Here is a 26184-nt window from a genome sequence, read left to right as displayed (position 1 = left end):
CCTGACCTTTTTTTTTTTTTGTTTTTCACTATTACAAACTGAGTTACAAATAATGAAAAAAAATCCTATTTAGCTAAAATTAACCTATATTCTATAAATTGAAACTAAGCTACTAAGAAAACTTTAAGAATTCTGAAAACTATCTATTACATATTGTTCATGGGTTGCCTCTCATGTAGCGCTTGATTTAACGTCGCGGTATGACACAACTTGAATCATTCATCATTTAGCTCAAGAGCTTCTCGATCACGATCCGAATTCTCACCGAAATAGTGTTTCACTCTTTGCTCATTGACTAAGAAAGTAAGGCCAGTCTTACTTATAAGTTCAACAACCCCATGTTGTGTCAATCTGACCACTTCAAAAGGACCACTCCACTTCGACCTTAGTTTTCCAGGGAATAACTTTAGTCTAGAGTTAAAGAGTAGTACCTTATCTCCTGGATTGAATGTACAAGCTACTATATGTTTGTCATGCCACCTCTTTGTCTTTTCTTTGTATAACTTGGCATTCTCATACGCGTGGAGCCTAAACTCCTCAAGTTCATGCAACTAATTCACTCTTCTTTTACCGGCTAGCTCGGGGTCTAAGTTCAACTTCTTGATTGCCCAATATGCTTGATGTTCTAATTCCGCCGGAAGGTGATATGCTTTCCCAAATACTATGTTATAGGGAGAAGTCCCTATTGGTGTCTTATACACAGTCCTATATGCCCACAATGCATCATCTAGTTTATCAGACCAATCCTTCATTTGCGCATTTACCATTTTCTACAAAATTTGCTTCACCTCTCTATTCGAAACCTCCACTTGATCACTCGTTTGAGGATGGTAAGCTGTAGCAACCTTATGCCGAATGCCATACTTAGCAAGAAGATTCTTAACAAGATGGTTAATGAAATGCTTACCTCCATCACTTATAATTGCCCTTGGTGTGCCAAAGCGAGTGAAGATGTGCTTCTTGATGAACTTTATCACCACCCTTGAATCATTGGAAGGAAGAGCGATAGCCTCAACCCATTTACTAACATAATCCACAACCACAAGAATGTAATGGTTTCTATTAGATGGATGGAATGGACCCATGAAGTCAATACCACACACATCAAAGATTTCCACCTCCAAAATTTTACTTAGCGGCATCTCATGTCTTCTTGAAATAGTACCCAACCTTTGGCATTTATCACAACCCTTCACAAAAGCAATAGAATCTTTAAATAATGAGGGCAAAAAGAAACCAGATTGTACTACCTTATGAGCAGTGCACTCTCCTCCATAGTGACCTCCATATGGGCTAACATGACAACTTTCGAGCACTTTGTGAATTTGACATCATGATTGAGCTTTTTCTTTTGTTGGGTGGTTGAACCCAGCGGATAATCGCCACTTACTATCAAATTCACAATGTCTGCATACCATGACACTTGAGAGATATCTAATGCATCAATTGTTCATTCGGAAACTCTTCCCAGATTTGCTCACCTTCATTCACATGTGAAAAATCCTCCAACCTAGATAAGTGATATGCTATTTGATTCTTCGTACCTTTTCTATTTTTGATCTCAACGTCAAATTCTTGGAGAAGCAATATCCATCGAATCAGCCTTGGTTTAGTATCCTTCTTGTTGAATAGGTACCTAATAGATGCATGGTCAGTAAAAACAATCACTTTAGTACCTACCAAATACGATCTGAACTTGTCGAAGGCGAACAATAGAGCTAACATCTCCTTCTCAGTCACTGTGTAATTAGCTTGTGTAGAGTCAATGGTCTTGTTTGCATAATAGATCGAGTGGAACACTTTATTATTTCTTTGTCCCAATATTGCACCCACTGCTACGTCGCTTACATCACACATGAGTTCAAATGGTAATTCCCAATCAGGAGCAATTAAGATGGGAGCTTCAATTAAGTTCCTTTTCAACATCTCAAAAGCTTTTAAGCATATCTCATCAAAGTCAAACTTCACCTCTTTCTCCAAGAGACTGCACATAGGTCTTGCAATCTTGGAAAAATCCTTGATGAATCACTTGTAAAAACCTACATGACCAAGAAAACTACGTACACCTTTTACAGAAATGGGAGGGGGCAATTTCTCAATTACTTCTACCTTAGCCTTATCAACTTCCAAACCAGATTTAGACACCTTGTGTCCCAACACTATTCCCTCTCTTACAAGAAAATAACATTTTTCCTAGTTTAGAGCTAAGTTAGTGTCTTCACATCTAGCAAGTATTTTATCAAGGTTTCGGAGACATACCTCAAAAGACTTTCCAAAGATGGAAAAATCATCCATGAACACCTCAACAAAGTCTTCCACCATATCATGAAAAATGGCCATCATACACCTTTGAAAAGTTGCCCGTGCATTGCAAAGTCCGAACGGCATATGCTTGAAGGCATATGTGCCATAAGGATAAGTGAACGTGGTCTTTTCCTGATCCTCTGGTGCAATCAAGATCTGGGTGTAATCGTAATATCCATTTTAGAAACAATAATACTCATATCCTTCTATTCGGTCAAGCATTTGATCAGTGAAGGGAACGGGGTAGTGATCTTTCCGGGTAGCTTCATTTAGTTTTCGATAATCCATGCAAATTCTCCACCCGGTCACTGTTCTGGTAGGAATCAACTCATTCTTTTCGTTCCTTACCACTGTCATACCTTCCTTCTTGGGAACACATTGTACCGGACTTACCCACTTACTGTCAGAGACTGGGTACACAATTTCAGCATCTAGCCACTTTATGACTTCCTTTCTTACCACTTCTTTCATCACATGATTTAGTCGACGTTGATGTTGTGCTTTAGGTTTGTTATCCTCTTCCATGTAAATTTTGTGCATGCATAAAGCTGGACTAATCCCATGAATATCAGCCATCGCCATGCAATTGCTTTCCTCCTCTGTTTTAAGATCCTTAATACCGCATCAACCTGTAAGTCAGACAATTCTGTAGAAAGTATAACAGGCAAGGTTTCATTAGTACCCAAATAAGCATACCTTAGGTGAGCCGGTAGAGTTTTTAGTTCCCAAGTCGGGGCTTCTTCTATTGATGGCTTTGGTGGGGCCCCCAACTCGCGATCTAATGACTCCACTTGATTCCTACGAGTATGTACTAGTGCTAGATTTAAGCATGATTCAATCTCTTGAGCTTCAATGACTCCCTCTATCTCATGACCCACTAGGTGCAACTACTTGTGATTCTACTATGAGATCAACCACAGTAAAATCAGACAACTCTTCATAAATAGAAGGTAATTTTAAAGCGCGGTACACATCAAATACCTCTACCTTATCATGTGCCCTCATGGTTAGTTGACCAACTGCTACATCAATCAATGCCCTACCTGTGGCCAAGAAAGGTCTTCCCAAAATGAATGGAACTTAAGAATCGGGTTCAAAGTCTAAGACCACAAAATCTATCAGAAAAATCAATGAACCTACTTGCACTAAAACATTTTCTACCACCCCTTCTGGCCTAGCAATGGATCTATCTTCAAGTTGGAGAATAACAGTGGTTCACTTTGGACTATCTAACCCAAGCTTTTGATACAAAGATAGAGGCATAAAATTTATACTTGCCCCCAAATCACACAACCCCCAAGGATGAACACTTTGCCCAATTGTAATCTGCATAGTAAAACTACCTGAAACTTTTAACTTTTTGGGCAGTCTGTTTTGGATCCTTAAGCTGCACTCCTCAGTAAGTGCTACAGTTTCATTTTCAGTGAGTCTCCTCTTGCTGGCCACTATGTCCTTCACGTATTTAGCATACTTTAGGATACCCTGCAAAATGTCAACCAAAGGTAGATTAATGTGAACTTGTTTAAGGAGAGAGAAACTTACCAAAGCATTCATCTTCATTCTGCTTTTTCAGCCTCTATGGAAATGGAGGTGGTAGTTTCTTTTGAGGAACGGGTACCTCAACATTGGAGCTTTTTACTACTTCTTCCACCTTCTTTTCTTTGTTACTTACCTCAGTGTCTCTTTTCTTTGGAGCTAGTTCCTCTAATTGCAGCCCACTTCTAGTACTTACCGCATGCAATTGCTTTGGATTTGGCTCAGTATCACCAGGAAGCCCGCCCAGAGGACACAAGTTCAAGGAATTAGCCACTTGCGCAACTTGTTTCTCTAAACTCATTTGCGACATCTGGATGTTTCTAATGTTTTCATCCTGCTTATCTATTCTAGCATTTAATTTGGTCCCTATTTTAGTCATGAGCTTTTGGAGTAGCTCTTCATTGGTCATCCCCCCTTTTGGTGCACTAGGATTTGGATCTTGGTTAAAATTTAAGTATTGTTGCCCAACTCCTTGAGAACGGTATTGGTTAGCCCCTTGCGCCTGATTTAGGTTTGGTTACCACCCCATGAGAAGTTAGGATGGTTCTTCCAACTAGGGTTGTAAGTATTACCATAATTTTGTTGCACTCCACCCCTTTGTGCATTACCCACATAGTTTATGGAATTCAGGTTTGCCTCACATTGTTCGGTTTCATAAGTTCCACCACCACATACCTCACACCAATTTGCTGCATGTTGTATCATGTTTATCAGTCCCTGATTTAAATCCATTTGTTTAATTTGTAAGGTTATGTTATGTTGCATTGCATCTAATTTGGCATTTATGGCAGTAGTTTGGTCTACATCTAAGATCCCTGCAGCCTTTTGGGTGGGGGTTCTAGACATTTCCCACCGTTGGTTCCTTTCTGAAGTTTATCTAGTAGGGCGAAGAACTCTTGACTCGTTATGGATAGAGCCTATCAACCTGCTGCACTATTAAGAAGAGAACGAGCATTATAGTCTAAACCCTCAAAGAAAGTGTGAGCAAGTACCTCATTGGTTTGCATGTGGTGTGGGCAAGCAATCAATATTTGTTTGAAACGTCCCCCTCTTGGTACATGTCCTCCCCTTGATTTTGAACAAAGTTTATTATCTCCCCTCTCAACTTCGCGATTTTCTTGGATGGGAAAAATCTACTCAGGAACTTCTTTGCTAGATCATCCCAAGTGGTGATGGAGTTTGGTGGCTCAGAGTCTAACCAACGTCTTGCAGCTCCTAATAATGAGTATGAGAACAAAGTCAACCTTACATAGTCTGATGAGACTCCAATTGGGATGTATGTATTGGTAATTTCAATGAACATCCTAAGATGGATTTTAGGATCCTCATGGGGGAGACCAGTGAATTGCCCATTAATATGGAGAATCTGTACCATGCTCTGCTTTAGTTCAAATCTATCCTCGGTGGAGGCTTTCTAATATTGGATGCCAAGTTGGCTGTGAGTGGGACTGCCATATCACGGACTGGTCTTGCGAGAACAACAAGCGGTACTCTTTGGTTATTCGGGTTCCTTGGGTTATTCACATTTTTTGAGTTATTCAGGTTGTCTTGATTATCATCTACAAAGTTTCTCGGATTACCTAACCCCAATTCTTCTTGTCGTCCCTGATTCATTTTTCTACGCTGGCATAAAACTCTTTCAGGTTCGTTGTAAGGTTCAACAAGATATCCTTTCCGAGCTAGACCTGAAAAAAAGGTACCTGCAATACACAAGCTAAGATCAAATAATTAATATCTGAATATATTAAGTGTAGACTTAAGAAGACTGAATATAAATCAATTTCTAAATCCCCGGCAACGGCGCCAAAATCTTGTTGGCTCACCAATGTACACGCAAGTGTACGTGGTCGCGTAAGTAATATAGATTCTTAAAGAAATGAATAATCGTTCCCAAGGGACTTATGATCAACTTATATTCACTCACTTCTACAACTAAAAGTAAAAAGTAACCTTTTCAAGAGGATTTATTGTTTATCTACTAATAATTATGCACTAATTAAACGTAACTAATTGTGAACAACTTTGATATAATGTTTCAAGCAAGTTAAAAGCAATTCCAGGGCTGCAACATATATTGAATATCCTGTATCATATTATTAGCTTAGAATTAATTTCAGTAGTCAAGTTACCGGTTTATAGGATTGATAGTATGATCCGAGTTATACACCTCTCGTCGCCTACCCCAGTTAGCTATCTAACTACATCGTTGAACGGGGATAAATAGACTAACTGGAGAGCATTAATATTTCATCCTATTTCATAACCAAGCAAGGTGTTCGTCTGGGCGTCACTCCTGAACACTAATCACTTCAATCTAATGGGTGGACCGAGCTCTCTATATTCTATGGATCTCTCCTCTCTCGACTTTAAGATTAGACACTAAATTTATCTTATGGTGCACAAGCATAAAATACTAAAACAAGAATACAAAAGTAACTTATAATGACAACCAAGATTTAATTCAACAAGCCTTAAATAATCAACAATCAATTCATAGCTACAGCCCCAGAACTAGGGCATTTAGCTACTCATGCTATTAGAAAACAAGAAAATACAATAGTTCATGTAATTTTTGGACTATAGAAGAGTTAAAGGATAAAAACCTATTACAAACTTGAATTCTTACTCTTGCACACTTCAATCAAAATTCGAACACGATTATGGAGCCCTAAGGATCTATTTAGAATAGTAGGAAAAGTTGGGAACAAATCTTACTCAAATTAGAAATCCTACTTAATGTTTAAAACTTGGAAAAGTCGACAAAATAGGTACGTGTCGCACCTCTTATCTCCCCACGAACATGCTCCAGCTGCATCAGTGTTGTCGCGCCGTGCCTCTCAGTGCACCTGAAAGGTGCCTCTGAATGTTGGGCCTTGGCGCGTCGCGCCTCTCAGCACGCCACCAACTCCTATCTGACGTACCACCAGTGGCGCGCCGCGCCAACCAGTGCCCCAACCACGGGTTTTTTTGCCTTGCACATCTTTGCTCCGTCTTTCTTCGTTCCAACTCCACTTCCTTTGAGATTTCCCAAAACAACTAATCATGTGTGTAAGTGCACAATCATTACAAGTATAACAAAAATCAAGCTAATAACTCAAGATTATTCCTCAACTTAAGCACTTTATGGGCAATTGTTGACAACTTAGGCTTATAAATATGCCTAACATCATGGGTGGAATTGGAGGTACTGATGATTTCTTTTGTCCTTTGTTGGGTCCTATTATGACTGGTAATGAGCATGAAATGTTGACTAAGTTTTGAAGCTAAAGCCTCCTGTGTTTCTTGGTTTTGAGAGTGAGGATGCATATGAGTTCATCCTAGATTGCTATGAAAGGCTTCATAAGTTGGGAATTATCCATCAACATGGGGTTGAGTTTGTGACTTTTTCGCTTCAAGGTGAGATTAAGCAGTTGTGGAGAGCTTATGTGGAATGCTAATCTTCAACTTTACCCCCACTCTCTTGGATCCAGTTTCATGCTCTCTTTTTAGAGAAATATGTGTCTCGGACTTTGAGGGATCGCAAGAAGGATGAATTCATGGCTTTGGAGCAAGGTGGTATGACTTTGGCTGCTTATGACGCTAAGTTTCATGCTTTGTCTAGATATGCGACTCAATTGGTGACTACTGAGGAAGAGAGGATCCGTTTATTTATTAAGGGACTAAATTCTGAGTTGCAGGTATTATCTGTTCATACGACCTCTACAGGGAGGAGATTTAATGAGGTAACAAACTTTGTTAAGAAAGTGGATGGGGTGAGGCGAGACGGTCAGGCTAAGGCATTGGTTAAGAAAACCAAGAATTCAGGCAACTTTCAGTTTTTTTACACTAGAGGTTCAGGGAGGCCAACACTTGCAGCTCGGCAAATTCAGTCCGCCATTTCCGCTTCTACAAGTAATTACTCTGGAACTCCACCTCAGAATTTGATTAAGGATATCCAGGAAGCCGAACATCAGGCAGGCAGCAGAACACTTTTGATCATACTTGCTATAACTGTGGAAAACCTGGGCATATAAGGAGAGACTGTCCCCACCCACGTATGATGGATTTCGTGCAACAGTAGACTAGAGCAGTTGTACCCATGAGAAATGGTAATAATTGTCGAGGGCATTCATACGGTGGGCGAGGAGGAAATCATCGAGGCCGTGAAGGTAGGGGAAATAGTAATATAGGTAGAGGTACAGTGCAGCCAGGCAGGGAAGTCACCCGTCATGGTGATAGGGCTCAGTGTTACGACTTTCCGGGCAAGAATGAGGCAGAGACATCTGATGCAATGATCACATGTACTATTCCTGTCTCTGACCAGATGGCTAATGTGTTATTTGATCCGGGTTCTACTTATTCTTAGGTGTTTGTGCGATTTGCCACATCATTTGCTATGATTTGTGATATACTTGATGCCCCATCCATGTTTCTACCCCAGTTGGAAAGTCTGTCATAGTCACCCATGTCTATCGTGTTTGTCCTATTTTGTTTATGAGTTTTCAGTCTTGGCTGATTTGGTGATTTTGGATATGAGTGACTTTGATATAATCTTAGGCATGACTTGGTTGTCCCCCTATTATGTTGTGCTTAATTGTAACACTAAGTCTGTAACTCTAGAAATTCCGGGAAGGGTGTACAAGCCTAAGCAAGCTACGATCATATCCTCCATTCGGGCTAGGAAACTGGTAGGGCAGGGTTGTTTGGCGTATTTGGCTTACATTCGGAATGTTGAGGTTGAGTCTATTCCCATGTGTCATAATTTAGAGAAGTTTTTCCTAATGATTTGTTTGTTATGCCTCCGGATAGAGATATAGATTTTTGCATTGATTTAGAACCTGGTACTCGTCTCATTTCCATCCTTCCCTACCGCATGGCTCTGGCATAATTAAGAGAGCTTAAGTCTTAAATCCAAGAACTTCTTGATAAATGATTTATTCATCCTAGTGCTTCCCCGTGGGGTGCTCCAATTTTGTTTATTAAGAAGAAGTATGGTAGTATGAGGATATGTATAGATTACCCGCAATTGAATAGGGTCATCATTCAAAATAAGTACCCATTGCCGCGAATAGATAATTGTTTTGACTAATTGCAAGGTGCATCAGTCTTCTCTAAAATTGATCTAAGACCTGGTTACCATCAATTAAATATTAGGCTTGAGAACCCGTTATGGCACTACGAGTTCCTAGTTATGTCTTTTGGTTTGACTAATGCGCCTGCAGCTTTCATGAGTCTAATGAATGGGGTGTTCAAGCCATTTCTTGTTTCGTTTGTTATAGTCTTTATTGATGATATTTTGGTCTATTCGAAAAGTGAGTAAGAGCATGCCGACCATCTTCGTATTGTTCTGGGTGTTCTTGGGAAACAAAGGTTGTATGCGAAATTTTCTAAGTGTGAATTTTGGTTGACTTTCGTTGCATTTTTGTGGCATGTAGTTTCAAAAGAAGGGGTAATGGTAGATCCCCAAATATTGAGGCGGTTAAGAATAGGAGTTTTGTAGGGCTCGCTAGCTATTATCGTCGATTTGTGAAGAACTTTGCTTCTATTGCCACTCACTTGACTAATTTGACCAAAAAGGAGATATTATTTGAATGGACTGAAAAATGTGAGGAGAGCTTCCAAAAGCTCAAGACTCTTTTGACCACCGTACCTATTCTAGCAGTACGGATTGAAGGTAAATATTTTATTGTTTATTGTAATGCTTCACATTATGGTTTGGATGTTGTGTTGATGCAGGATAAGAATGTTATAGCTTATGCATTGCGTCAATTGAAGGTGCATGAGAGAAATTATTCAACACATGATTTGGAGTTGGCAGCGGTAGTATTTGCTCTTAAGATCTGGCGGCATTACCTCTATGGTGTTAAGTGTGAGGTATTTACTGATCATCGTAGTTTGTAGCATGTGTTCACTCAAAAGGATCTGAATTTGAGACAATGTAGGTGGATGGAGTTACTCAAGGATTATGACGTGGCCATTTAATACCATTCGGGTAAGGCTAATGTTGTGGCAGACGCTTTAAGTCGAAAAACGATGAGTATGGGTAGTATAGCTTGCTTGAGTGTAACCAAACGACCTTTGGCTAAGGAAATTCAGACCTTGGAGTCTAAATTCATACAATGGGGCATCTCAGAAAAAGATGGGGTGTTAGCTAGCATTGAAGTTAGGGTCACGTTCATTGAGGAGATCAAGACCAAACAATTTGATGATGAAAACTTAAGTGAAGTTAAAAAGAATACTGTGATTGGTAAGGCACAAGAGACCACTTTTGATGCGGAAGGTGTGCTAAGTTTTAAAGGAAGGATTTGTGTTCCTTGGTTTGATGACTTGATTCAAAAATTGTTAACAGAATCCCATGGTTCGCGATATTTTATTCATCCGGGCGTGACCAAGATGTTCCGAGATTTGAAACAAATTTATTGGTGGTCGGGCATGAAGAAAGACATAGCGGAGTTTGTGGCTAAGTGTTAAAATTGCCAACAAATAAAGTATAAGCATCAAAGGCCTGCAGGGTTGTTTCAAAGAATGCCAATTCCGGAATGAAAGTGGAAAAATATAGCCATGGATTTCATGGTTGGTCTTCCCAAGACTTTGGGAAAGTTTGATTCTATTTGGGTAATGGTCGATAGATTGACTAAGTCAGCCCATTTTATTTCGGTAAGAATAAATTATAATGCTGAACAATTGGCGGAGGTTTATGTAAAAGAGATAGTGAGGTTGCATGGGGTGCCCCTCTCTATCATCTCAGGCAGTGGTACACAGTTTACCTCCAAATTTTGGAGGAAGTTACATGAAGAATTGGGCACACAACTCACTTTTAGTACAACCTTCCATCTGCAGACAGACGGACAGTCAGAGAAGACGATTCGAGTGTTAGAAGACATGTTGAGGGCATTTGTGTGATTGATTTTGGAGGGCATTGGGATAAGTTCTTACCTTTGTATGAGTTCTTCTATAATAATAGTTATCACTCTAGCATTGATATGACACCATTTGAGGCACTTTATGGGAGGGAATGTAGATCACCCATAGGATAGTTCGAGGCTGGAGATGTGAAACCTTTGGGGTATTCAAGATAAGCTTCTAGCAGCCCAGAGTAGACAGACGAAGTATGCAGATCATAAGGTAAGAGACATGACATTTCAGAATGGTTAGAATGTTCTTCTTAAGGTATCACCCATGAAAGAGGTGATGAGATTTGGCAAGAAAGACAAGCTAAGTCCCTGATACATTGGTCCCTTTGAGGTTCTTAAATGTGTAGGGCCAGTGGCGTATAAATTGGCTTTACCTCCTAACCTATCGGGAGTTTATCCGGTATTTCATGTATCTATGTGGAAGAGATACCATGTTGATGGGGGATTACATAATTAAATATGACTCAATTGTGTTAGACAGTCTGGGAGGAATCCTTAGAAATTCCTTGTTTAGAGAAAGATGTACAATCAATAAAAAGAGCAGACAATACGATTACTGAGGGTAAGCAGTCTCACATTCTCGAGGAAAAGCAGATAGTAAAAGACCTGGCAAAATCTACAATATGAGGAGGAACCGATTGCAATTCTTGATCGTGATGTGCATAAGCTGAGGGCAAAGGAGATTAAGTCCGTGAAAGTTCAATGGAAGCATCGTCCAGTTGAGGAAGCTACTTGGGAAACCGAGAAGGACATGCGAGACAAGTATCCTTAGTTGTTCGTCGATTCAGGTACTACTCCATTCTTTCCTTAGCCTATTTTTCCTAAATTTTTCACTTGGGGATGAGTGATGGGTAAATTGGTATCAATAGTAACGACCGGTTCCCGTCGTTATAGAAAAGTCAATGGGGAAAAATTTTGGGCCGGAAAACTTTTTCGTAGTAACTCGGGATTTCCCAACCTAGTCCAGATTTGGATGAAATCGGAGTCAGTAAAGTCTAGGGAAATCTAGTAGCAATTGGGTGAATTAATTATGATTTTGATTATATAAGTAGATAACTAAGACGTTAAGAAATACGTACGACTTTACGAAATTGAATTCAGGTGAGTAGAACTCCCGAAACTGATCATGGTGTGAACGGGAAGTTTCTGAGTGTCATTGGTTGAAGGTGTGTTGTGAAATGGGGGTATTGAAATTATTAAAACTGCTCACTGTTTCCGTGCAAGCCGCTGAGGTGGGATTTTCCCGCCAGGGCGGGGCCACTGCAGTAGGGCGAGTGTCGCTGTGGCGGGGCATACGCGACTTAAAGTCGGAAATAAACCCCAAAAATGTTTTATTCTTCAATTTTCGAACTTGAGAGCTAAGGAACGAACTCAGGTCTTTTCTTAATAATTTTCCACCATTCTTCAGGCTAAATGCAGGATTTTCACTCCCCAAATCCATTTTTCGATCCGTAGAACGTAATCTAATGGGTAATTATCGATGGGGGAGGGTTTTGATTTGGAATTTATGGTGGAAATAGCCCTAGTTGGGAGATTGGGATCATGAGTTTGATCTAGGGTTCTTAGAATTGTTGGTAATTCGGGTTATTAGTTGTTGTTTATTGATTCCCATATTATATTGATCGTTTGTAGACTAAGATCAAGAGGAACGAATCCGGAAAGGGAAGAATCAAGTTTCTTAGGGGATTCAATCTTTGTTAGAGGTAGGTGATGGTTGTAATTTCATGATTGTGTGATATATGTTTGTTCTTGCTTCATTATAATACGTGTATGTATGCAAATGTTGCATTATTGATCACACTAGTTGTAAATGAGATAGATGAATGATGAATGCCATGAATCATGACTTGATTGTATGATTTTGAGAATATACTTGTAATTGTGATTGTGGCTTGTTGAACAGATCGGGTGTTGTGTTCTGACACACTAACTAGGATCGATTGCCACGTTCCGACATAAATATGGGATCGGTAGCCACGTTCTAGCATAAACATTGGATCGGGTACCACGTTCTGGTATGCTAACTGTTTGGGTTTGGGTTTCGTAAGAGAACCAATGACTTGACATAATTGTGTATCTTGGGAATTGTCAAATTGTACGTTGTTTGTAAATGGTGATGATATTGTATATGTTCGGTGTATGCATGTTATTATTATGTTGTATTGGCTTATGTATGTTGCACTTAGTGGGATAGCCGCGCGATCCTACCAGTACATTGTGGTTGTGTACTGATATTGCACTTGCTCTTTCTTTGTTAAGTACAGGGCATCTTCAAGCGGCTATTGACAAAGCTCACTTAGAAGATCAGTGATCGTCGATCGAATTCAAGGGTAAGCTAGTTCTTTTGGGTTGCCATGAGTTCTCTTTCTCTCTATGTCCACATTTCAAACTTAGATTTTCTAGTTAGTAATTTAGTACATTAGCTTGGGGTTGTAGCCCTTCTTGTTTAGACTTATGGATCTTGTTAGAGTTTTGGTACGTTGACTTTCAGGTTCTAGGTGTTACTTCCGCATTTGTTTACCTGTTAGACTTTTGTTTGGAGTTTATGAGAACTCCCTATTTCTTTTTTTAGCATTTAACTTGCTTTTGTAACTTAAATGCCTTAGTATTTTGATTAGAGTTGGTTAGCTAATTAGTATTAATGGTTCTCCCACCGGAGAGTTAGTGTGGGTGCCAATCACTATGGTCTGGGTCGTGACATAAGTTCATTTCTAGTTTGAGTCCCAAATATCCTAATTAAGAATAAGAGCTTTATAAAAGAATAAAAAGAGGAAATGAACAAAACATTTGGATAATCGATAGAAAATTTTATATTAACTGAAATAATAATTTTTTTAGATGGACAATCAGTCGGGGTGAGTATGAATTTTAGTTAGATCTCATGGGTTATAATTATTTTTTGGTTATTTAAAATATGCCAATAGGAAGATATCATGAAATTAATTATCTTTTGAATATTATTTTCACGTGTGTCGGGTCAAAATATGAATCATATGTGGTTTTTATTATTTAAAAATAGTTTTTAAAAAAAATATGATTATTATTATTTATTTGAGAAGGGTTTAAATTTTGACCAATCACATTAGGCAACATAAAAAATAAATATTTAATAATTTACTTTAATGGAGATGTTAAATATAAGGGCAAATATGAGTCAAATGATTAATATTGAGGGTATTTTTGAGCAGAAGGTTGACATAAGGGTATTTTGGGGCCGAAAGGTGGATGACTGACAGTTTTGTACTAATTCGTATATTTGAAGGGCATTTTAGACCATTCTCCATATTTTCTATGACTTTGGCAAGCTATGTTGTATAATCGGTGTATACTTTCTATGACTTTTTGCAAGGTAAATTGTATAGTCAGTGTGTACTTCCTATGACTTTTGACTATTTTTTATGTATATAAAACTATATTTATTGTAAGCTAATAACTTTATTGTATATATTTGAAATTAAACCTTTATATAATGTATTGTATAAACAATGCATATGGATGTATGTATATTTTTGATACATCGGTATACATCATAAATACATGATTATACACTATGTATACAATACTGACATATTGAGTTACTCTTTATACAATAACGATATATTACATGTACAATAATTTTGTTGAATCTTTTATTATCACGTGTATGGAAGAGTTAGAAATTTTCTCCATCACGTTGTTTTCATATTTTTAATGTGAGAAATACCTTGAGATAAAAAAAAAAGAACTTATCCACGTTTTCCCCCATTTTGCCACGGTTCTAGCGTGGCTAAACCTTTCATTTTCCTTTTTTGCTTCTAGGCTATTCTTTATGTAAAAATATTATGGATATATATATATATAACAAAAAAATTGTACTTTTATGAAATTTTGCCAATTATTTATTATAAGTTAAAATGTTATAAAGTGTTTTCCATCTTCCGGAAGATATTACAAATGAAGACTTTTTGGGTCTTATTTTTAGGACATGATATTTAGAAGGAAATACTCCTAATAGTTTAGTTAATTTTAATATCTTTAATTTTAGGATCTCCCTATTTATTAGAGAACATGTTCGCACGCTTTCCGAAAACACCTTTGAATTGTTCAAAAAACCATGTAAAAATAAAAAATATATATATCAAGTCAACTACGCCATATAAAAATGATAATTTACATCCTCCAATTTTATGTTTTTTATTAATAGCTATATATCTTTTTAATGTATCTAAAATTTAAATCAATTATAATTGCATATACATGTACATTTGTTCACAGGTACTTATATACGTTAGCAGTGGTGGAGCCAAAATTTTATATTAAAATCTACAAAATAATATATCTGACACTATATATCTGATAAGATTATTTAAATTCTCAGAAACACTATATATGAGAATATATATTTAACCAAATTTAAATTTTAAATACGTAATCAAGTAAATGATAGGTAATGCAAGATAGTTAGACCGTTTATCAAATCAATAGTATGTCTATCTAGTATCTACAATATACATTTGATCAAATATATTTATAATTAGTATACATAGTTAAATATTTGATAAACAAAAATAATTTTTTTTTGTCTTTACTTTTTTTTAGTCTGAACTGGCAGATGATCAATGTCATATTTCACCATCACAACAACAGTAATGGCTTTATCCTTATATAACTGCTTAACTTAAACTAGGATTCTTCACTTTTGATGCCGTATTCGTGTCGAATTCTCCAGGAATACTCTTGCTTTTGGCGAATTCAACACGCATCCCTTGACAATTTTTAAAGAGTCTAAGCAACATAGATTACAGTCGATAATATATAATCAAAATACATGTCGATCACACACAATGCTTCAATATTATCGACCACGGCTAGAAACATAGGGTTGTATCTGATTAAAAAGTAATTTTCCCATTACTTTTGCAGTTAAATATTTATGTCGTTATGTACAATGAATATCTTCAACTCCATAAATAGTCTCATCCCTATTTCATTTTGAATCCATTGATGTTGAATTCCCTTTAGAAGTGTATTTGATTTCTATTCTTTTCTAGATTCATCGATTTTCAATTGTTTTGAATAAGTAGCATCAATCAAATCATAGTATATAGTGTAATCCTTGATAAACATTTCATCAATTTTATAATCAACTTATATATTTTTTAAAATTTTAATTTCTAAATGTCTCAAACACAATGTTGTTTTTCATTCAGAATCCCAAATACAACGATTTTGACGAAATTGAACAATACACTGAATTTGAAAACGAAGAGAAATTATAGAAAAGAAACAATTATATTTCTGTGATGAACAAAATTTGGGAGATAATTTGAATTTTTGATCAATTATGTTAGTTCAATGATACCCATATCCTCAAAAGTCTTTAAATACCCAAAATAAGTCCCCTTCTGACTCGCGTGTACCAGAGATATATGCATCTAATACTTCAGATACATGTATTTAGAATAATAGTCTGACGGAAAATATAATTTCGCAAATTACTATTTCAACATGTAATCAACACCTATAGTGTGTTTTGTGTTGTTATATATTAGTGATATATCTTGATGGATCTTTCATATCTTAGTATGTCATTAGTGATTTAGTTTCTATTCTGATTAGGAGAAGATCACTATACTTTATTAGTTGATTCTTTCCTTATTTGTTGTTTACTCTCATGTATAAATACTCACACATATTAATAAAATAAAGACTTCTCTCCAGCAGGAAAGCTTATATGGTATCAAGAGCCTAAAAGCTTCAGCGCATATTTTTTTTCCCCTAAAAATTTGTGTTTTCCCGCTGCCATTAACAATGGTCTCAACCAATTCCTCCACTGAGAACATCTCAGTCACACCTTCTCCTGTATCTGTACCAAATTCTCCAACAATTCTCACCATGAATAACAATGAGCAGTTGATTAATATCAATGTTGTCTCTTAGGCACCTCTAAAGCTCAACAATACAAATTATCAGTCATGGAAATATCAGTGGGAAACCATCCTCACTACATACGATTTCCTTCACTTTATTAAACAGCCACCAAGTCCAATAGCCACGCCTTTTCATCAACGACAAGACCATCTCATCCGGAGTGCCATTGTTGCCTCTCTATTTTCTGATATTGTTCCTTTTGTCATTGATGCCAAATCTTCATGTGCTCTCTGGCAGCAACCTATGCGAAGCCATCACGCGCTCGTATAATGAGTCTTAGAGAGTCTTTAAGCAACATGAAAAAGGGTAGCCTTTCTGTTACTTCATATCTGCATAATATAAAACAAATCTGCAGCACTTTTGCCTCTGCGGGGGTTCAAATCTCAATGGATGAGCTCTTCCTTCATGCTCTTCATGAACTTCCAGCCGAATATGACACTATCACTGCAACTCTACGTGCTCGGGAAACTCCAGTGACATTTGAAGAGCTTCATGAGAAGCTCCTTGATTTTGAGTAGAATCTTATTCGCTCATCTTCCTCTGCCACAGTTCCAATTACAGCAAATTTTGCTGCCAAACCATCATATCACAATAACCGGTCTCGACCCAATCATGTTTCACGTCCAGCAAAAACCTCGAATCATATGGATAGACCTGCTTCTAACAATTTTGGTGCACAACTGGCTGGTTAAAACAACCACAGGAATCGTCCTCGTTTTACTAGTCAGCTTTGTGATAAGCCTGGTCATCACGTGAAGCAGTGCCGAAAATTATTGGCAATTCTTTTTCTAATCAATGGCACTGGATCAAATGGGCATACAAGAAATAATGCTCAGTCTCAAACACAACCACCACGTGCTAACTACGCAACTCACAGCACCAATAATGATGGAAATTGTCTTGTTGATTCTGGTGCATCTCATCACGTCACGCAGGATATCCAAAATTTGTCCCTTCACTCTAATTATGATGGCAGTGAAGACATTATGCTTGGTGATGGTAACGAACACAAAATCACCCATACAAGATCTGCTTCTTTACCATCATCTTCTCGTCCTTTAACTTTGTCCAATGTTTTTTGTGTGCCTAAGATGATAAAGAACCTTGTTTCTATTTATCAACTTTGTAATGATAATTATGTCTCTGTCACATTCTCATCTAATTCGTTTGTTGTGAAGGACCTTTGCACGGGGGCACCTCTACTAGTATGGAAACCTGAAAACAGTGTTTATCCATGGCCTTCACCACTTCCATCACTGACTTGTCCTTAAGCCCTCGCCACTACCACTACTACAAGTGCTTCCAATTGGCATCGACGTCTTGGTCATTCGTCCTCTCCCACTCTTTGTCAAGTTTTCAAGCTTTTAGTTATTTCATCCTCTTTAGAAAAATCCTTCTTTTGTAGTTCCTGTAAATGCAATAAAAATGCATAAGTTTCCTTTCTACAACTCTACAATAAAGAGCAATGCTCCTTTAGAATACATTTATTCGAATGTTTGGGGTCCTTCACCAGAAATTTCAGTAAATGGTTTTCAATATTATTTAATATTTGTTGATCATTATACAAAATACATCTGGTTCTTTCCCATAAAACGAAAATCTAATGTATCCATTATATTTCCCAAATTTAAGAAGGTTGTAGAAAAGCTCTTTCAAAAGTCCATAATCTCTTTTATTCTGACAATGGTGGTGAGTTCATCCATCTCAAGTCATTCTTTGAAGACAATGGAATATCTCACCTCCTCACTCCTCCACATACTCCTGAACGTCATCATCGCCATATTGTTGAGACAGGTATCACCCTATTACACAATGCGAATCTCCCTCTTACATTTTGGTCCTATGTCTTTGCTACCGCAACCTACTTGATTAATCGCTTACCTACCAGAATTTTAGAGGATCAGTCTCCCTATTTTAAACTATATGGAAAACTACCAAACTATGCCAAGCTTCGTGTCTTCGGTTGTTTGTGTTACCCATGGTTGAGGCCTTATAACCAAAACAAATTGCAACCTCGCTCCAGCCCATGTTTGTTTCTTGGATACTCACAAAATCAAAGTTCTTACCTTTGTTTTGATCCTATGAAGTCGAGATTATATGTCTCCAGGCACGTGGACTTTGTAGAGCACCACTTTCCGTACTCATCTATGGAAATTAAGGCCAATCGCCCTGAGTCTAACACTGTTGATATATGGGTTCCCTCTCATCATATGATTCCATTTACATCAAGCCATTCTGGTAACTCTTCTCATGTTATATCCACAACATCGAATTCAGGAAGTACCTCTCCTGAGGCTGCCACCAGCAATCGCTCTTCATCAAACGATCCTGAGAACTCCATCACATCTTTCCCAGGTATGTCTTCTGCTACCTCTTCTTCTACTTGTGCTTCATCATCCTCATCATCAGTACCAACCCTTTCCACTTCCTCCATTCCTTCTTCTGCCCCTATGCCAAATCATCCCATGGTTACCCATTCTAAAAACAATATTAGTAAGCCAACTCAAAGACTTTGTCTCAGTGTTACTTTATCTCCTCAAGCTAAATCATCCCCTGTTGCACAACCTTCTACATTAAAATCCACTTTCTCAAATACCCATAGCAAACCTAAGCCTACCAGATCCTTGACTTCTTTCAATTCAATACTCAAACCTATTGAGCCTAAGAGTATTAGCCAAGCATTAAAAGATCCTAAATGGTGTGCGGCCATGAATGAGGAATTATCAGCTCTTAAGGGTCAAGGCACATGGTCTCTTGTACCAGCCAATCCTCAAGCTAAACCCGTCGGGTCTAAGTGGGTTTTTCGTGTTTAATACAATTCCGATGGAAGTATTAGCCTCTATAAAGCCCGACTTGTTGCTAAAGCTTTCTTGCAGCGTCCAGGTGTTGATTATGGTGAAACATATTCTCCAGTAGCAAAGCATACCACGATGCGTGTTATTCTCTCATTGGCTGCCTCATTTGATTGGCCACTTCGTCAATTAGATGTTAACAATGCCTTCTTGCATGGTACTCTAATTGAAGAGGTTTATATGTCTCAACCACCTGGGTTTGTGAATGAGACATATCCTACTCATGTTTGTCAGCTTCACAAAGCAATTTATGGGCTTAAACAGGCTCCGCGAGCATGGTATGAGGAACTCAAATCCTATCTTATTTCATATGGATTTTGCCACTCTCAGTCAGATCATTGCTTATTTGTTTATGCTAAATCTGGAGTTATGCTCTATCTAATTGTCTATGTTGATGATCTAATTGTCACTGGTAATCATCAAAGTTCGGTGGAAGATTTTATTGGGTATCTTGCTAATCGTTTCTCTATTAAAAACCTTGGTGATTTGCATTTTTTCTTGGGTGTTCAAGTTATTCGCTCACGTTCTGGAATTTTTTTAAGTCAGCAGAAGTATATCTCTGAGATCTTAGATCGAGCAAACATGGTTGAAGCTAATCCCATGCGCACACCAATGGCAAGCGGATCTTGTCCCATAAGTAGTGATGGTTCTTTATTTGAGGATCATAAAGAATATCAAAGTATAGTCGGAAGCTTACAATAGCTTCACCTTACCAGACCGGATGTTATCTTTCCTGTAAGCAAATTGTCTCAGTTTACAAGTGCTCCAACGACTACACATTGGGCTATAATCAAACGAGTTCTTCACTACCTTGCTGGCACATCTGCTAATGGACTGTTTCTTCGCAAAGGCAAGTCACAAAATCTGCATGCCTTCTCTGACTCGAACTTGGCAAGTAATCGTGAAGATCGCTCATGTACTAGATCATACATTGTGTTCTTAGGATCCAATCTAATCTCATGGAGTTCTAAGAAGCAAAGAGTTGTTGCTCGCTCATCCACAGAAGCTGAATATCGGGCTATTGCTTCAGCATCAGCTGAAATTTTTTGGGTCTGTAATTTACTTCAGGAGTTATCTGTTGTTCTCAAGGAACCACCAGTAATCTATTGTGACAATCTTGGTGCTACCTATGTGTGTGCTAAAACAGTTTTTCATTCCAGAATGAAGCACATCGAGATTGACCATCATTTTGTTTGAAATCTCTGCCGACAAGGCTTGCTGCGTGTTTCACACGTTTCATCCCGAGATCAATTGGTTGATCTTCTTACCAAGCCGCTTCCAAAAGCTTCATTCGAAGAACTAAGGTCCAAGATTGGTATATCGGACCGATCTACCATCTTGTGGGGGCATATTAATGATATATCTTGATTGATCTTTCATATCTTAGTATCTCATTAGTGATTTAGTTTCTATTATGATTAGGAGAAGATCACAATACTTTATTAGTTGATTCTTTCCTTATTTGTTGTTTACTCTCATGAATAAATACTTACACTTATTAATACAATAAATACTTCTCTCCAGCAGTAAAGCTTAAATTATAATTATCCAGAAAATGCAAAATTAAAGTTATCATTGAATCAATATAATTAATTAGTTCTGTATTTGATGAGACTTTATCGTGTTTATTGATCCTCGTCCATTGGCATCCCAAATGAACCCGTGAGGGTCCAACTTATTATATAAACTCAGCTCAATCCCTATGTGGACTAGCCTATTTTGGTTTAATTTTGGGTATCCAGTCTGATCCAGTTCCAGGTAGACCCGATCTATTAGACATTGTTAAGCCTCATTTGTTTTAATTAAGATTTAGACGTCTGAATTTGAATGCACATCTAAATGATTAAGATATTGTTTCTAGATTTAAACACTAAGTTATTAAGATTGCTTGTTTTAATAAATATATAATTCAAAAAATAAAACACTTATGCTTGCTAGTGATGATGGATATAGTTTGTAATGGTGGTACTGATGGTAATAGTTGTTGTTAATGACTAGTAATTATGATAGTGGTGATAGTTGTAACAGTGGATGTGACTGGGGTTATGGTGACTGTCAGAATTGTGGTAATTGATAGTGTGTAATGATGAAGTTAGTTGATGTTAGTAGTTCTCTAGTTGGTGGTGTTGATGGTGGTGGCTCAAGAATGTGTGGTGTTTGATGATGTATCTGTGGTAGTTGGCAGTTATGATGATAAACGTAGTTGGTAGTAGATATTGATCATAGTGGTGGAGGTGGCGGAGATGGTAGTGGTGATCGAAGAATGTATGGTGGTAGTTGATAGTGATGCTAGTTGTGATGACAAAGTTTGTTGGTAGTGAGAATTGACTATAGTGAAGATAGTGATGATACTGTGGAGGTGGTGGCGACTATAAAGATGGGGTGATGGTGGTAATGGATATAATTGTAGTGATGGAAGAGGTAGGTGTGGTAGTAGCATGATAGTAGTAGTTAGCAATGTTGGTGTTTGTGATTGTAGAGGTGGTTGGTGGTAGACGATGGTAATGATGGTTGACAATCGTAGTGGTGGTGATGGCAAATGTTGTTAGTGGTGATGGCTGGTGATAGTAGATAGAGTGATGATGAATATTATCCACACAAGAATATATCTTAATGATATTAAGCTTCTATTCTAGATCTTAATGATCAAGACATATTCAGACCAATTAAGTTCTTAAATTTTAATGAAAACAAATGCACGTAATGATCTAATGTCTAAATCATTCAGATTCAAACCTCCATTTAAATGCAAACAAACGAGGTCTTAGTCAATTCTTATAATAATCTATAGAAAACCAATCAGGTGCTCAATATAATAGTTTAATGGCAGATGCATTTTGAACTATTCGATACATTTGTAAACATTTTGAAGGAGTTGTTGTGTTTGTTTCGAATTTGAAAGAACATACATTAGTAAAATATAATCAAATTCATACTAAATACTTTTGGTAAAAAATCATTTATTGATTGATGAATGAAGAAAAAATGAGTTAAATTAGATTACAAAGCTTTGTAACTAGTAAGATGTATATAGATCCGGTCAGCTATAATGCTTAATTATATAACCGATTGTGCTTAATTAGTTGGAGACTAACTACTTGACCAAGATGAGTAAGCTTATGGAACGATAATTTTGAGCTCTATATTTTATTTTTTCCCACTCGGTGTTTGGAGCCCACATTTGGAGCTTTGACTAATCCGGATCGCGAACTGCAAGGCCCATTCGGAGGTGGTGCTCCCAACATGATTTTCTCCATACTCAGAGCTCAAACCCGAAACTTCTGATTAATGGTGAAACATTCCCACCAGTGTACCACAACCCATATTGATAATTTTGAGCTCAATAATATTGAACTAGTATAAGATGAGCTATACTAATGCATGAGTTGTTTTGTGAGCTTGTTGAGAAATAAATTTAGTCTTTATAGTAGCCATTAGCCAATATTAGCAAATTAAAAGAACTAAATCCTCTTGACTTATATTTAATGTTATCAATTACATTTTTAATACTAGAAGTTCCTTTAGATTTTTTTCTTTGACTATGTGGTCAAAGTTTGTTTAAGAAAAAATAATACTCCCTTGTTTCAATTTTTTTTTTAATCTTAAGTTTGACTTGACAATCCCGTTAAAAGAATACTTCATTTTATAGTATTTGGCATTTGTTGACCTAGTATATTTCTTAATTTTATTTTACTTGGAAGCATGTTTTACTAAACTAATCTTATTAATGATGTTTTAAAAAAGAAAAAAATTACTGAAATACACGTCTTATGTTTCCTTTATTTCCAATATCCCCTTCTATTTATAAAAACCTCTAAAATCCCTTATTTCTTTAATGTATCTGAGCCAATATTTAATGTATCCGAGCTATATATTATGTTCCTGTTTATGTTATAATGTATCCGAGCTACATATTATGTATTCGGTTAGTGTTACTTTTTAAGGGATTAATGTAATTACAAACTAATGAGGGATAGATTGTAATTTCATATTAAAACTATGGAATTTATATAAGTTATACTTTAAAAATATCAGACATCTACAACTTTATATAGTGTTATTTAATACTAAGAGTAGTATGAGGAAAAAGTAATAAAACTTCCTTGATTTGCTAAAATGGACAAGTAAAATAAAATATTTAATTTTAGTATGACGGCCAAGTAATATGAAACGGAGGAGTTTCAATTTAGTAAATCAAGGGAGTTTTATTACTTTTTCTCCATACTACTTTTAGTATTAGATAGCTACATAAAATAATAGTAGCGAGATCGTTGTGTTTGGTATGGAGGAAAATATTTTCTGAAAGTGTTTTTTTAATTTTGCCATGTTTGCCAGGACAAAAGTATTTGAAAATATTTTCTCTAGGAAAACAAATTCCTTAAAAATGAGGAAAATGACTTCCTTAATGAGAGTAGGAAAAACATGATTCATAAATTATATTCCAAGTTCATTGTCTCCTCCCCATACACCCAATGCCCCAAACCCCACCCCTTGACTATCCACCCTACCCTTGAGGCCTCACGCCCTCCCACCGTGATAGTGTTTTGTTAGATTACATGTAAATATTCTTGAGATGATATTTTTTTGCTTAGTTACCAAACAAATACACAAAAAAGAGTAATAAATTCACTTGTTTTCCGAGAAAGCATTTTCTATGAGAACATTTTTCATGAAAAATATTTTCCTTCCTACCAAACACACTTGAACCAAAGCATTATTAATAATGTTAGTTTAGTAAAATACACATCTAATTAAGATTTTGTTAAAGGGTATGTCAAGTCAATAGGGGCCAAGTAATATGAAATGTAGGGAGTATTGTCAAGAATTTATTTAGTAAACTAATTTTATTAATTATTCTGTTTTAACAACTTGAATTTGATTACTAATACTTTATATAGCTATTTAATGACAAGGATAGTATAAGAAACAAATATTGTACTGACACTCTAGGTCATTTCCTCAGTATTGCATCATTTTCGGTGTTTAAAGCTTTCCTATAGCGACCCCAAATTATTTATGACTTGATAGGACTGTTAGTTCGACCACTTGATCGTTTGTTTAGTTTTTATGCAAGTTTCTATGTTTTAAAGCTTCTAAAGTTTGAACGGATGACTTTGGTCAAACCTTCAGGTGAACGACTTCAGAATGCAATTTTGATGGATCAGTTAGCTCTGGAACATCGACTTTGGTCTAGATGGATGGACCCTTAGTTAGAATCCTAAGGCTTACAAACCCATTTTAAACTACCTAGTGGTTTTTGGCCAATGCGGGGATTGGGTGTGGGACCCAGTTTTTGTCAAGAGGACATCTTTTGAAAGTAACAATAGCTCCGTTGAGTTTAGAATGTCGAATCTAAATAGGAAGAAAGTTAGGTTTGCATTGGTTGGACCCCAAGCCAATTCTGAAGGTCCAGCAGAGACTTAGGATTTTTATCCCAAGTGTTGGTGCACCAATTACTAGAGTGGCCACTCACGCAGAACCTAGGCTCACACCTGCGACCTAGTTCTTGTGATGCAAAGTCGGCTCATGTGGTCTAGCAGTGTGAGCAAGGCGTCACTTTTGCGGATAGGCCATTATCTCCATGAGATAACCCTGCTCCTAGGGAGCATACTAGAAGGTTGATCCTCATACATGTGGCCTCTTTTGTCACGACCCAAAAATGGACGTGATGACACTCGTTTTAACCCACCAAGACAAATCAGCCTAAAACTCAACCATTACAATAAAATGCGGAAATTTTTATAATAAATTCAAAAATACCCCCAAAATCTGGTTGTCACGTGTACAAGCCTCTAAAGTATTACAATTGAATCAAAAGAAAAAAACACAAGTCTCAAATGACCTTGTTTCTAGAATAGAACAAGATCATAATCAAGAAGAAAGAAGGTCCGTTGAAATGACAAGCAGCTACCTCACAAACCTCCACAAGAAACCTCGGACAAGGAGAAGAGAAAATATCACAAGGTCCGGGCTAGTAACCTACAAAAAAATGTAGTAGCAAGGGGTGAGTGCCAAACCACAAGGTACTCAGCAAGAAACCTCTAAACACGAGCTAATGGGATAGAATACGAGTACCCATAACACCCCAATCGAACCTTCACAACTACAATCTGTATAAAACCGACCTAACATAACAGTTCACAGTTTACAAAGCACATAGCTCAACAACAATGTAATGACCCGAGAGCACCCCCTAGTCGTTACCGGCGTATTCGACCTCGAAGAGGTCTTATACAAGCCCTTAGCATTCGTCATAACATGTATCATAGAATAAAATCACGGAAAATTTAAAACTTTTACTTTGGAAGTTCAACTTCACTTCATATATGAAAAATAGAATCTAACTTCGTCACAATGCACCATCTAGACATAGAAGTATCGAAAAATGGGACTTAGCCCTTACATCAATAAGAAGTCTTGCAAATATGAAGTACAACAATGTCTTTCAACATAAGCAAAGAACTAAACATAGAAGCTAGATCATAGGGTCTTGTCCTCGGACTTTAGGACTCACCAACTTGGGGAAGCAACTCCAAGTGTCTTGAGAAGTAAGCTTGAATCCTCAACTGCCCTAACCTAAATGTTTGGGAAAAGGGAGAAAATATGGGTTAGTACAACACACGTACTAAGTATGGCTACTATGCATAAAAACCATTGAAACATGCATAAAAGGACATTTTATTCAAAAC

The 26184-nt window shown here is 37.1% G+C and overlaps 1 protein-coding gene and 1 pseudogene across 1 annotated transcript in view; one reads left to right on the top strand and one right to left on the bottom strand.

Annotated features, from left to right (window-relative positions):
* The window catches only part of LOC125831174 (ethanolamine-phosphate cytidylyltransferase-like), a 912135-nt gene that overhangs the window by 630556 nt on the left and 255395 nt on the right, over window positions 1-26184 (top strand). The window lies entirely within an intron of this gene.
* Window positions 771-4141, bottom strand: LOC125831530 (uncharacterized; annotated as a pseudogene).

Source organism: Solanum verrucosum, unplaced genomic scaffold (assembly GCF_900185275.1).
Source record: "Solanum verrucosum unplaced genomic scaffold, falcon-dt-bn FXZP01000049.1, whole genome shotgun sequence".
NCBI lineage: Eukaryota > Viridiplantae > Streptophyta > Magnoliopsida > Solanales > Solanaceae > Solanum > Solanum verrucosum.
Note: the sequence above shows the minus strand (reverse complement) of the source record. Positions and strands in the feature narration are given on the sequence as shown.